Source organism: Coregonus lavaretus (assembly GCF_964263955.1).
Source record: "Coregonus lavaretus genome assembly, chromosome: 7".
In the NCBI taxonomy this organism is placed as follows: Eukaryota; Metazoa; Chordata; class Actinopteri; order Salmoniformes; family Salmonidae; genus Coregonus; species Coregonus lavaretus.
The window spans coordinates 22,811,731-22,824,894 of NC_139994.1; positions in this window are offsets into that span (position 1 = coordinate 22,811,731).

Below are 13,164 nucleotides of genomic sequence, written 5' to 3' on the forward strand. Positions count from 1 at the left end.
GAGCTGTAGTTTCTGTAGTAGCTGCATTTGTAGTGGTCATGGAACCTACAGTAGATGTCGTAGGAGCTGCAGTTAACGTAGGAGCTTTAGTTGTCGTAGTAGGTGCTGTAGTTGTGTTTGGAGTAGGAGCTGAAGTTGAAGTTGTTGTAGTATGTGCTGCAGTAGTAGTCGTCGTTGGAACAGAAGTTGTTGTAGTAGAAGCTGCAGTGGTTGTTGTAGCAGGTTCTGCAGTTGCAGTGGTCTTAGGAGCTGCAATTGTTGTCGTAGGAGCTGCATTTGTCACTGTCGTAGTAGATGCTAAAGTTGTACTGGTTGTAGGAACTACAGTTGTTGTAGTAGGAGCTAAAGTTGTTGTAATAGGAGCTGCAGTTGTCAATGTTTTAGTAGATGCTGCATTCGTAGTGGGCGTAGGAGCTGCAGTTGTCATAGGAGCTGCAGTTGTTGTAGGAACTGCAGGTGTCGAGGTAGGTGCTTCAGTAGTAGTGGTCGTAGGAACAGCAGTTGTTGTAGTAAAAGCTGCAGCAGATGTCATAGTAGGTTCTGCTGTTGCAGTGGTCGTAGGAGCTTCAGTTGTTGTCATAGGAGCTGCAGTTGTTGCTGTCTTATTAGATGCTAAAGTTGTAGTGGTTGTAGGAACTACAGTTGCAGTGATCGTAGGAGCTGCAGTTGTTGTTGTAGGAGAAGCAGTTGTCATTATTGTATCAGTTGCTGCAGTCGAAGTGGGCGTAGGAGCTACAGTTGTTGTCGTAGGAGCTCCATTTGTAGAGGTCGTAGGACGTACAGTAGTTGTCATAAGAGCTGCAATTGTCATAGGAGCTACAGTTGTTGTAGGAGCTGCAGTTGTCGTTGGAGCTGCAGTTGTCATGGAAGCTGCAATATTTGGAGGAACTGCAGTTGTTATTGTAAGTGCTGCATTTGCGGTTGTCGTAGTAGGTGCAGTTGTCAGAGGAGCTGCATTTGTAGTAGTAGATGCTGCAGTTGTAGTGTTCTTAGGAGCTACAGTTGTCGTAGGAACTACCGTTGTTGTTGTAAGAGCTTCTGTTGTCTTAGGAGCTGCAGTTGTAGTAGGAGGTGCAGTTGTTGTAGGAACTGCAGGTGTCGTAGAAGGTGCTGTGGTTGTGGTTATCGTATGAGCTGAAGTTGTTGTAGTAGGTCCTGCCGTAGTAGTGGACGTAGGAACAGCAGTTGTTGTGGTAGAAGCTGCAGTGGTTGTCGTAGTAGGTTCTGCAGTTGCAGTGGTCGTGGTCGAGGGACCTGCAATTGTTGTCGTAGGAGCTGAAGTTGTTGCTGTCTTATTAGATGCTAAAGTTTTAGTGGTTGTAGGAACTACAGTTGCAGTGATCATAGGAGCTGCAGTTGTTGTCGTAGGAGAAGCAGTTGTCATTATTGTATCAGTTGCTGCAGTCGAAGTGGGCGTAGGAGCTACAGTTGTTGTCGTAGGAGCTCCATTTGTAGTGGTCGTAGGACGTACAGTAGTTGTCATAAGAGCTGCAATTGTCATAGGAGCTACAGTTGTTGTAGGAGCTGCAGTTGTCGTTGGAGCTGCAGTTGTCATGGAAGCTGCAATATTTGTAGGAACTGCAGTTGTTATAGTAAGTGCTGCATTTGCGGTTGTCGTAGTAGGGGCAGTTGTCGTAGGAACTACCGTTGTTGTTGTAAGAGCTTCTGTTGTCTTAGGAACTGCAGTTGTAGTGGTCGTAGGACCTACAGTAGATGTTGTAGGAGCTGCAGTTGTCATAGTAGGTACTGCATTTGTAGTAGTAGATGCTGCTGTCATAGTGATCGTAGGAGCTTCAGTTGTCGTAGGAACTACTGTTGTTGTCGTAAGAGCTTCTGTTGTCGTAGGAGCTGCAGTTGTAGTAGGAGGTGCAGTTGTTGTAGGAACTGCAGGTGTCGTAGAAGGTGCTATGGTTGTGGTTATCGTAGGAGCTGAAGTTGCAGTTGTTGTAGTAGGTCCTGCCGTAGTAGTGGACGTAGGAACAGCAGTTGTTGTGGTAGAAGCTGCAGTGGTTGTCGTAGTAGGTTCTGCAGTTGCAGTGGTCGTGGTCGAGGGACCTGCAATTGTTGTCGTAGGAGCTGAAGTTGTCGCTGTCATAGTAGATGCTAAAGTTGTAGTGGCTGTAGGAGCTACAGTTGTTGTAGTAGGAGCTAAAGTTATTGTAGTAGAAGCTGCGATTGTAGTTGTTGTAGGAGCTCCAGTTGTAGCGGTCGTAGGACCTACAGTAGATGTCGTAGGAGCTGCAGCTGTCGTTTGAGCTTCAGTTGTCGTGGTAGGTTCTGCAGTAGCAGTTGTCGTAGGAGCTGCAGTTGTTGTCATAGGATCTGCAATTGTCGCTGCCTTAGTAGATAATGCAGTCGTAGTGGGCGTAGGAGCTACAGTTGTTGTCATAGGAACTACAGCTATTGTAATAGTAGCTGTGGTTTTACTTGTCGTAGGAGCTCCAGCTGTAGTGGTAATAGGACCTACAGTAGTTGTCTTAAGAGCTGCAGTTGTAGTAGGTGCTGCATATGTCGTAGAATCTAGAGTTGTCATAGAAGCCACACTTGTTGTAGGAACTGCAGTTGTTATAGTTAGTGCTGCAGTTGCAGATGTCGTAGGAGCTGCAGTTGTAGTTGTACTAGTAGATGCTGCAGTTGTTGTGGTCGTTAAAGCTTCAGTTGTCGTTGGACCTACCGTTGTTGTCGTAAGAGCTTCTGTAGTCTTTGGAGTTGCAGTTGTAGTAGGAGGTGCAGTTGTTGTAGGAACTGCAGGTGTCGTAGAAGGTGCTGTGTTTGTGGTTATCGTAGGAGCTGAAGTTGCATTTGTTGTAGTAGGTCCTGCTGTAGTAGTGGACGTAGAAACAGCAGTTGTTGTGGCAGAAGCTGCAGTGGTTGTCGTTGTAGGTTCTGCAGTTGCAGTGGTCGTGGTCGAGGGACCTGCAATTGTTGTCGTAGGAGCTGAAGTTGTCGCTGTCGTAATAGATGATAAAGTTTTAGTGGCTGTAGGAGCTACAGTTGTTGTAGTAGGAGCTAAAGTTATTGTAGTAGAAGCTGCGATTGTAGTTGATGTAGGAGCTCCAGTCATAGCGGTCGTAGGACCTACAGTAGAAGTCGTAGGAGCTGCAGCTGTCGTAAGAGTTTCTGTTGTCGTAAGAGCTGCTGTAGTAGTAGGAGGTGCAGTTGTTATAGTTAGTGCTGCAGTTGCGGTTGTCATTGGAGCTGCAGTTGTAGTTGTTGTGGTAGGTGCTAAAGTTGTAGCGGTCATAGGACCAACAGTTGTAGTCGTAGGAGTTACAGTTGTTGTCGTAAGAGCGGTAGTTTTCGTAGAAGCTGTAGTTGTCGTATGAGCTGCAGATGTCGTAGGAGCTGCAGTTAAAGTTGTAGTAGTAGATGCGGCAGTTGTAGTGGTCGTTAAAGCTTCAGTTGTCATTGGACCTACCGTTGTTGTCGTAAGAGCTTCTGTTGTCGTAGGAGCTGCAGTTGTAGTAGGATGTGCAGTTGTTGTAGGAACTGCAGGTGTCGTAGAAGGTGCTGAGGTTGTGTTTATCGTAGGAGCTGAAGTTGCAATTGTTGTAGTAGTTCCTGTAGTCGTAATGGACGTAGGAACAGCAGTTGTTGTGGTAGAAGCTGCAGTGGTTGTCGTAATAGGTTCTGCAGTTACAGTGGTCGTGGTCGAGGGACCTGCAATTGTTGTCGTAGGAACTGAAGTTGTTGCTGTCGTAGTAGATGCTAAAGTTGTAATGGCTGTAGGAGCTACAGTTGTTGTAGTAGGAGCTGAAGTTATTGTAGTAGAAGCTGCGATTGTAGTTGTTGTAGGAGCTCCAGTTGTAGCGGCCGGTGGACCTACTGTAGATGTCGTAGGAGCTGCAGCTGTCGTAAGAGCTTCTGTTGTCGTAGGAGCTGTGGTTGTAGTAGGAGGTGCAGTTGTTGTAGGATCTGCAGGTGTCGTAGAAGGTGCTGTGGTTGTGGTTGTCGTAGGAGCTGAAGTTGTAGTTGTTGTAGTAGGTGCTGCAGTTGTAGTTGTCGTGGTAGGTGCTGCAGTTGTAGCGGACGTAGGAACAGCAGTTGTTGTAGTAGAAGCTGCAGTGGTTGTCCTAGTAGGTTCTGTAGTTGCAATTGTTGTGGTCGAGGGACCTGCAATTGTTGTTGCAGAATCTACAGTTGTCATAGAAGCCGCACTTGTTGTAGGAACTGCAGTTGTTATAGTTAGTGCTGCAGTTGCGGTTGTCGTTGGAGCTGCCGTTGTAGTTGTCGTGGTAGGTGCTGCAGTTGTAGCGGTCGTAGGACCAACAGTTGTTGTCGTAGGAGCTGAAGTTGTCCCTGTCGTAGAAAATCCTAAAGATGTAGTGGCTGTAGGAGCTACAGTTGTTGTAGTAGGAGCTAAAGTTATTGTAGTAGAAGCTGCGATTGTAGTTGTTGTAGGAGCTCCAGTTGTAGCAGTCGTCGGACCTACAGTAGATATCATAGGAGCTGCAGCTGTCAAAATTGCTTCTGTTGTCGTAGGACCTGCAGTTGTAGTTGGAGGTGCAGATGTTGTAGGAACTGCAGGTGTCGTAGAATGTGCTCTGGTTGTGGTTGTCGTAGGAGCTGAAGTTGCAGTTGTTGTAGTAGGTGCTGCAGTAGTAGTGGACGTAGGAACAGCAGTTGTTGTAGTAGAAGCTTCAGTGGTTGTCCTAGTCGGTTCTGTAGTTGCAATGGTCGTGGTCGAGGGACCTGCAATTGTTGTCGCAGAATCTACAGTTGTCATAGAAGCCGCACTTGTTTTAGGAACTGCAGTTGTTATAGTTAGTGCTGCAGTTGCGGTTGTCGTTGGAGCTGCAGTTGTAGTTGTCGTGGTAGGTGCTGCAGTTGTAGCGGTCGTGGGACCAACAGTTGTTGTCGTAGGAGCTGAAGTTGTCGCTGTCGTAGTAGATGCTAAAGTTGTAGTGGCTGTAGGAGCTACAGTTGTTGTAGAAGGAGCTAAAGTTATTGTAGTGGAAGCTGCGATTGGAGTTGTTGTAGGAGCTCCAGTTGTAGCGGTCGTAGGACCTACAGTAGATGTCAAAGGAGCTGCAGCTGTCTTTTGAGCTTCAGTTGTCGTGGTAGGTTCTGCAGTTGTAGTGGTCGTAGGAGCTGCAGTTTTTGCTGCCGTAGTAGATAATGCAGTTGTGGTGGGCGTAGGAGCTCCAGCTGTAGCGGTATTAGGACCTACAGTAGTTGTCTTAAGAGCTGCAGTTGTAGTAGGTGCTGCAGATGTTGTAGAATCTACAGTTGTCAGAGAAGCCACACTTGTTGTAGGAACTGCAGTTGATATAGTTAGTGCTGCAGTTGCAGTTGTCGTTGGAGCTGCAGTTGTAGTTGTCGTAGTAGGTGCTGCAGTAATAGTGGACGTAGGAACAGCAGTTGTTGTGGTAGAAGCTGCAGTGGTTGTCCTAGTAGGTTCTGTAGTTGCAATTGTCGTGGTCGAGGGACCTGCAATTGTTGTCGCAGAATCTACAGTTGTCATAGAAGCCGCACTTGTTTTAGGAACTGCAGTTGTTATAGTCAGTGTTGCAGTTGCGGTTGTCGTTGGAGCTGCAGTTGTAGTTGTCGTGGTAGGTGCTGCAGTTGTAGCGGTCGTGGGACCAACAGTTGTTGTCGTAGGAGATGAAGTTGTCGCTGTCGTAGTAGATGCTAAAGTTGTAGTGGCTGTAGGAGCTACAGTTGTTGTAGTAGGAGCTAAAGTTATTGTAGTGGAAGCTGCGATTGGAGTTGTTGTAGGAGCTCCAGTTGTAGCGGTCGTAGGACCTACAGTAGATGTCATAGGAGCTGCAGCTGTCTTTTGAGCTTCAGTTGTCGTGATAGGTTCTGCTGTTGCAGTGGTCGTAGGAGCTGCAGTTGTTGTCGTAGGATCTGCAGATGTCGCTGCCGTAGTAGATAATGCAGTCGTAGTGGGCGTAGGAGCTACAGTTGTTGTCGTATGAACTACGGTTATTGAAGTAGTAGCTGTGGTTGTACTTGTCGTAGGAGCTCCAGCTGTAGCGGTATTAGGACCTACAGTTGTTGTCTTAAGAGCTGCAGTTGTAGTAGGTGCTGCAGATGTTGTAGAATCTACAGTTGTCATAGAAGTCACACTTGTTGTAGGAACTACAGTTGATATAGTTAGTGCTGCAGTTGCAGTTGTCGTTGGAGCTGCAGTTGTAGTTGTCGTAGTAGGTACTGCAGTAATAGTGGACGTAGGAACAGCAGTTGTTGTGGTAGAAGCTGCAGTGGTTGTCGTAGTAGGTTCTGCAGTTGCAGTGGTCGTGGTCGAGGGACCTGCAATTGTTGTCGTAGGAGCTGAAGTTGTCGCTGTCGTAGTAGATGCTAAAGATGTAGTGGCTGTAGGAGCTACAGTTGTTGTAGTAGGAGCTAAAGTTATTGTAGTAGAAGCTGCGATTGTAGTTGTTGTAGGAGCTCCAGTTGTAGCAGTCGTAGGTCCTACAGTAGATGTCGTAGGAGCTGCAGCTGTCGTAAGAGCTTCTGTTGTCGTAAGAGCTGCAGTTGTAGTTGTCGTGGTAGGTGCTGCAGTTGTAGCGGTCGTTGGACCAACAGTTGTTGTCGTAGGAGTTGAAGTTGTCCCTGTCGTAGTAGATGCTAAAGTTGTAATGGCTGTAGGAGCTACAGTTGTTGTAGTAGGAGCTGAAGTTATTGTAGTAGAAGCTGCGATTGTAGTTGTTGTAGGAGCTCCAGTTGTAGCGGCCGTAGGACCTACAGTAGATGTCGTAGGAGCTGCAGCTGTCGTAAGAGCTTCTGTTGTCGTAGGAGCTGTGGTTGTAGTAGGAGGTGCAGTTGTTGTCGTAGGATCTGCAGGTGTCGTAGAAGGTGCTTTGGTTGTGGTTGTCGTAGGAGCTGAAGTTGTAGTTGTTGTAGTAGGTGCTGCAGTAGTAGTGGACGTAGGAACAGCAGTTGTTGTAGTAGAAGCTGCAGTGGTTGTCCTAGTAGGTTCTGTAGTTGCAATTGTCGTGGTCGAGGGACCTGCAATTGTTGTCGCAGAATCTACAGTTGTCATAGAAGCTGCACTTGTTGTAGGAACTGCAGTTGTTATAGTTAGTGCTGCAGTTGCGGTTGTCGTTGGAGCTGCAGTTGTAGTTGTCGTGGTAGGTGCTGCAGTTGTAGCGGTCGTAGGACCAACAGTTGTTGTATTAGGAGCTGAAGTTGTCCCTGTCGTAGAAAATCCTAAAGATGTAGTGGCTGTAGGAGCTACAGTTGTTGTAGTAGGAGCTAAAGTTATTGTAGTAGAAGCTGCGATTGTAGTTGTTGTAGGAGCTCCAGTTGTAGCAGTCGTAGGACCTACAGTAGATATCTTAGGAGCTGCAGCTGTCAAAAGTGCTTCTGTTGTCGTAGGACCTGCAGTTGTAGTTGGAGGTGCAGATGTTGTAGGAACTGCAGGTGTCGTAGAATGTGCTCTGGTTGTGGTTGTCGTAGGAGCTGAAGTTGCAGTTGTTGTAGTAGGTGCTGCAGTAGTAGTGGACGTAGGAACAGCAGTTGTTGTAGTAGAAGCTTCAGTGGTTGTCCTAGTCGGTTCTGTAGTTGCAATGGTCGTGGTCGAGGGACCTGCAATTGTTGTCGCAGAATCTACAGTTGTCATAGAAGCCGCACTTGTTTTAGGAACTGCAGTTGTTATAGTTAGTGCTGCAGTTGCGGTTGTCGTTGGAGCTGCAGTTGTAGTTGTCGTGGTAGGTGCTGCAGTTGTAGCGGTCGTGGGACCAACAGTTGTTGTCGTAGGAGCTGAAGTTGTCGCTGTCGTAGTAGATGCTAAAGTTGTAGTGGCTGTAGGAGCTACAGTTGTTGTAGAAGGAGCTAAAGTTATTGTAGTGGAAGCTGCGATTGGAGTTGTAGTAGGAGCTGCAGTTGTAGCGGTCGTAGGACCTACAGTAGATGTCAAAGGAGCTGCAGCTGTCTTTTGAGCTTCAGTTGTCGTGGTAGGTTCTGCAGTTGTAGTGGTCGTAGGAGCTGCAGTTTTCGCTGCCGTAGTAGATAATGCAGTCGTAGTGGGCGTAGGAGCTACAGTTGTTGTCGTAGGAACTACGGTTATTGGAGTAGTAGCTGTGGTTGCACTTGTCGTAGGAGCTCCAGCTGTAGCGGTATTAGGACCTACAGTAGTTGTCTTAGGAGCTGCAGTTGTAGCGGTCGTGGGACCAACAGTTGTTGTCGTAGGAGCTGAAGTTGTCGCTGTCGTAGTAGATGCTAAAGTTGTAGTGGCTGTAGGAGCTACAGTTGTTGTAGTAGGAGCTAAAGTTATTGTAGTGGAAGCTGCGATTGGAGTTGTTGTAGGAGCTCCAGTTGTAGCGGTCGTAGGACCTACAGTAGATGTCATAGGAGCTGCAGCTGTCTTTTGAGCTTCAGTTGTCGTGATAGGTTCTGCTGTTGCAGTGGTCGTAGGAGCTGCAGTTGGTTTCGTAGGATCTGCAGATGTCACTGCCGTAGTAGATAATGCAGTCGTAGTGGGCGTAGGAGCTACAGTTGTTGTCGTAGGAACTACGGTTATTGGAGTAGTAGCTGTGGTTGTACTTGTCGTAGGAGCTCCAGCTGTAGCGGTATTAGGACCTACAGTAGTTGTCTTAAGAGCTGCAGTTGTAGTAGGTGCTGCAGATGTTGTAGAATCTACAGTTGTCAGAGAAGCCACACTTGTTGTAGGAACTGCAGTTGATATAGTTAGTGCTGCAGTTGCAGTTGTCGTTGGAGCTGCAGTTGTAGTTGTCGTAGTAGGTGTTGCAGTAATAGTGGACGTAGGAACAGCAGTTGTTGTGGTAGAAGCTGCAGTGGTTGTCCTAGTATGTTCTGTAGTTGCAATTGTCGTGGTCGAGGGACCTGCAATTGTTGTCGCAGAATCTACAGTTGTCATAGAAGCCGCACTTGTTGTAGGAACTGCAGTTGTTATAGTTAGTGCTGCAGTTGCGGTTGTCGTTGGAGCTGCAGTTGTAGTTGTCGTGGTAGGTGCTGCAGTTGTAATGGTCGTAGGACCAACAGTTGTTGTCGTAGGAGCTGAAGTTGTCCCTGTCGTAGTAGATCCTAAAGATGTAGTGGCTGTAGGAGCTACAGTTGTTGTAGTAGGAGCTAAAGTTATTGTAGTAGAAGCTGCGATTGTAGTTGTTGTAGGAGCTCCAGTTGTAGCAGTCGTAGGACCTACAGTAGATGTCGTAGGAGCTGCAGCTGTCAAAAGTGCTTCTGTTGTCGTAGGACCTGCAGTTGTAGTTGGAGGTGCAGATGTTGTATTAACTGCAGATGTCGTAGAAGGTGCTCTGGTTGTGGTTGTAGTAGGAGCTGAAGTTGCAGTTGTTGTAGTAGGAGCTAAAGTTATTGTAGTGGAAGCTGCGATTGGAGTTGTTGTAGGAGCTCCAGTTGTAGCGGTCGTAGGACCTACAGTAGATGTCAAAGGAGCTGCAGCTGTCTTTTGAGCTTCAGTTGTCGTGGTAGGTTCTGCAGTTGTAGTGGTCGTAGGAGCTGCAGTTGTCGCTGCCGTAGTAGATAATGCAGTCGTAGTGGGCGTAGGAGCTACAGTTGTTGTCGTAGGAACTACGGTTATTGGAGTAGTAGCTGTGGTTGTACTTGTCGTAGGAGCTCCAGCTGTAGCGGTATTAGGACCTACAGTAGTTGTCTTAGGAGCTGCAGTTGTAGTAGGTGCTGCAGATGTTTTAGAATCTACAGTTGTCATAGAAGCCACACTTGTTGTAGGAACTGCTGTTGATATAGTTAGTGCTGCAGTTGCAGTTGTCGTTGGAGCTGCAGTTGTAGTTGTCGTAGTAGGTGCTGCAGTAATAGTGGACGTAGGAACAGCAGTTGTTGTGGTAGAAGCTGCAGTGGTTGTCGTAGTAGGTTCTGCAGTTGCAGTGGTCGTGGTCGAGGGACCTGCAATTGTTGTCGTAGGAGCTGAAGTTGTCGCTGTCGTAGTAGATGCTAAAGATGTAGTGGCTGTAGGAGCTACAGTTGTTGTAGTAGGAGGTAAAGTTATTGTAGTAGAAGCTGCGATTGTAGTTGTTGTAGGAGCTCCAGTTGTAGCAGTCGTAGGTCCTACAGTAGATGTCCTAGGAGCTGCAGCTGTCATAAGAGCTTCTGTTGTCGTAAGAGCTGCAGTTGTAGTTGTCGTGGTAGGTGCTGCAGTTGTAGCGGTCGTAGGACCAACAGTTGTTGTCGTAGGAGCAGAAGTTGTCCCTGTAGTAGTAGATGATAAAGTTGTAATGGCTGTAGGAGCTACAGTTGTTGTAGAAGGAGCTGAAGTTATTGTAGTAGAAGCTGCGATTGTAGTTGTTGTAGGAGCTCCAGTTGTAGCGGCCGTAGGACCTACTGTAGATGTCGTAGGAGCTGCAGCTGTCGTAAGAGTTTCTGTTGTCGTAGGAGCTGTGGTTGTAGTAGGAGGTGCAGTTGTTGTAGGATCTGCAGGTGTCGTAGAAGGTGCTGTGGTTGTGGTTTTCGTAGGAGCTGAAGTTGTAGTTGTTGTAGTAGGTGCTGCAGTAGTAGTGGACGTAGGAACAGCAGTTGTTGTAGTAGAAGCTGCAGTGGTTGTCCTAGTAGGTTTTGTAGTTGCAATGGTCGTGGTCGAGGGACCTGCAATTGTTGTCGCAGAATCTACAGTTGTCATAGAAGCCGCACTTGTTTTAGGAACTGCAGTTGTTATAGTTAGTGCTGCAGTTGCGGTTGTCATTGGAGCTGCAGTTGTAGTTGTCGTGGTAGGTGCTGCAGTTGTAGCGGTCGTGGGACCAACAGTTGTTGTCGTAGGAGCTGAAGTTGTCGCTGTCGTAGTAGATGCTAAAGTTGTAGTGGCTGTAGGAGCTACAGTTGTTGTAGTAGGAGCTAAAGTTATTGTAGTGGAAGCTGCGATTGGAGTTGTTGTAGGAGCTCCAGTTGTAGCGGTCGTAGGACCTACAGTAGATGTCATAGGAGCTGCAGCTGTCTTTTGAGCTTCAGTTGTCGTGATAGGTTCTGCTGTTGCAGTGGTCGTAGGAGCTGCAGTTGGTTTCGTAGGATCTGCAGATGTCACTGCCGTAGTAGATAATGCAGTCGTAGTGGGCGTAGGAGCTACAGTTGTTGTCGTAGGAACTACGGTTATTGGAGTAGTAGCTGTGGTTGTACTTGTCGTAGGAGCTCCAGCTGTAGCGGTATTAGGACCTACAGTAGTTGTCTTAAGAGCTGCAGTTGTAGTAGGTGCTGCAGATGTTGTAGAATCTACAGTTGTCAGAGAAGCCACACTTGTTGTAGGAACTGCAGTTGATATAGTTAGTGCTGCAGTTGCAGTTGTCGTTGGAGCTGCAGTTGTAGTTGTCGTAGTAGGTGCTGCAGTAATAGTGGACGTAGGAACAGCAGTTGTTGTGGTAGAAGCTGCAGTGGTTGTCGTAGTAGGTTCTGCAGTTGCAGTGGTCGTGGTCGAGGGACCTGCAATTGTTGTCGTAGGAGCTGAAGTTGTCGCTGTCGTAGTAGATGCTAAAGATGTAGTGGCTGTAGGAGCTACAGTTGTTGTAGTAGGAGGTAAAGTTATTGTAGTAGAAGCTGCGATTGTAGTTGTTGTAGGAGCTCCAGTTGTAGCAGTCGTAGGTCCTACAGTAGATGTCCTAGGAGCTGCAGCTGTCATAAGAGCTTCTGTTGTCGTAAGAGCTGCAGTTGTAGTTGTCGTGGTAGGTGCTGCAGTTGTAGCGGTCGTAGGACCAACAGTTGTTGTCGTAGGAGCAGAAGTTGTCCCTGTAGTAGTAGATGATAAAGTTGTAATGGCTGTAGGAGCTACAGTTGTTGTAGAAGGAGCTGAAGTTATTGTAGTAGAAGCTGCGATTGTAGTTGTTGTAGGAGCTCCAGTTGTAGCGGCCGTAGGACCTACTGTAGATGTCGTAGGAGCTGCAGCTGTCGTAAGAGTTTCTGTTGTCGTAGGAGCTGTGGTTGTAGTAGGAGGTGCAGTTGTTGTAGGATCTGCAGGTGTCGTAGAAGGTGCTGTGGTTGTGGTTTTCGTAGGAGCTGAAGTTGTAGTTGTTGTAGTAGGTGCTGCAGTAGTAGTGGACGTAGGAACAGCAGTTGTTGTAGTAGAAGCTGCAGTGGTTGTCCTAGTAGGTTTTGTAGTTGCAATGGTCGTGGTCGAGGGACCTGCAATTGTTGTCGCAGAATCTACAGTTGTCATAGAAGCCGCACTTGTTTTAGGAACTGCAGTTGTTATAGTTAGTGCTGCAGTTGCGGTTGTCATTGGAGCTGCAGTTGTAGTTGTCGTGGTAGGTGCTGCAGTTGTAGCGGTCGTGGGACCAACAGTTGTTGTCGTAGGAGCTGAAGTTGTCGCTGTCGTAGTAGATGCTAAAGTTGTAGTGGCTGTAGGAGCTACAGTTGTTGTAGTAGGAGCTAAAGTTATTGTAGTGGAAGCTGCGATTGGAGTTGTTGTAGGAGCTCCAGTTGTAGCGGTCGTAGGACCTACAGTAGATGTCATAGGAGCTGCAGCTGTCTTTTGAGCTTCAGTTGTCGTGATAGGTTCTGCTGTTGCAGTGGTCGTAGGAGCTGCAGTTGGTTTCGTAGGATCTGCAGATGTCACTGCCGTAGTAGATAATGCAGTCGTAGTGGGCGTAGGAGCTACAGTTGTTGTCGTAGGAACTACGGTTATTGGAGTAGTAGCTGTGGTTGTACTTGTCGTAGGAGCTCCAGCTGTAGCGGTATTAGGACCTACAGTAGTTGTCTTAAGAGCTGCAGTTGTAGTAGGTGCTGCAGATGTTGTAGAATCTACAGTTGTCAGAGAAGCCACACTTGTTGTAGGAACTGCAGTTGATATAGTTAGTGCTGCAGTTGCAGTTGTCGTTGGAGCTGCAGTTGTAGTTGTCGTAGTAGGTGCTGCAGTAATAGTGGACGTAGGAACAGCAGTTGTTGTGGTAGAAGCTGCAGTGGTTGTCCTAGTAGGTTCTGTAGTTGCAATTGTCGTGGTCGAGGGACCTGCAATTGTTGTCGCAGAATCTACAGTTGTCATAGAAGCCGCACTTGTTGTAGGAACTGCAGTTGTTATAGTTAGTGCTGCAGTTGCGGTTGTCGTTGGAGCTGCAGTTGTAGTTGTCGTGGTAGGTGCTGCAGTTGTAATGGTCGTAGGACCAACAGTTGTTGTCGTAGGAGCTGAAGTTGTCCCTGTCGTAGTAGATCCTAAAGATGTAGTGGCTGTAGGAGCTACAGTTGTTGTAGTAGGAGCTAAAGTTATTGTAGTAGAAGCTGCGATTGTAGTTGTTGTAGGAGCTC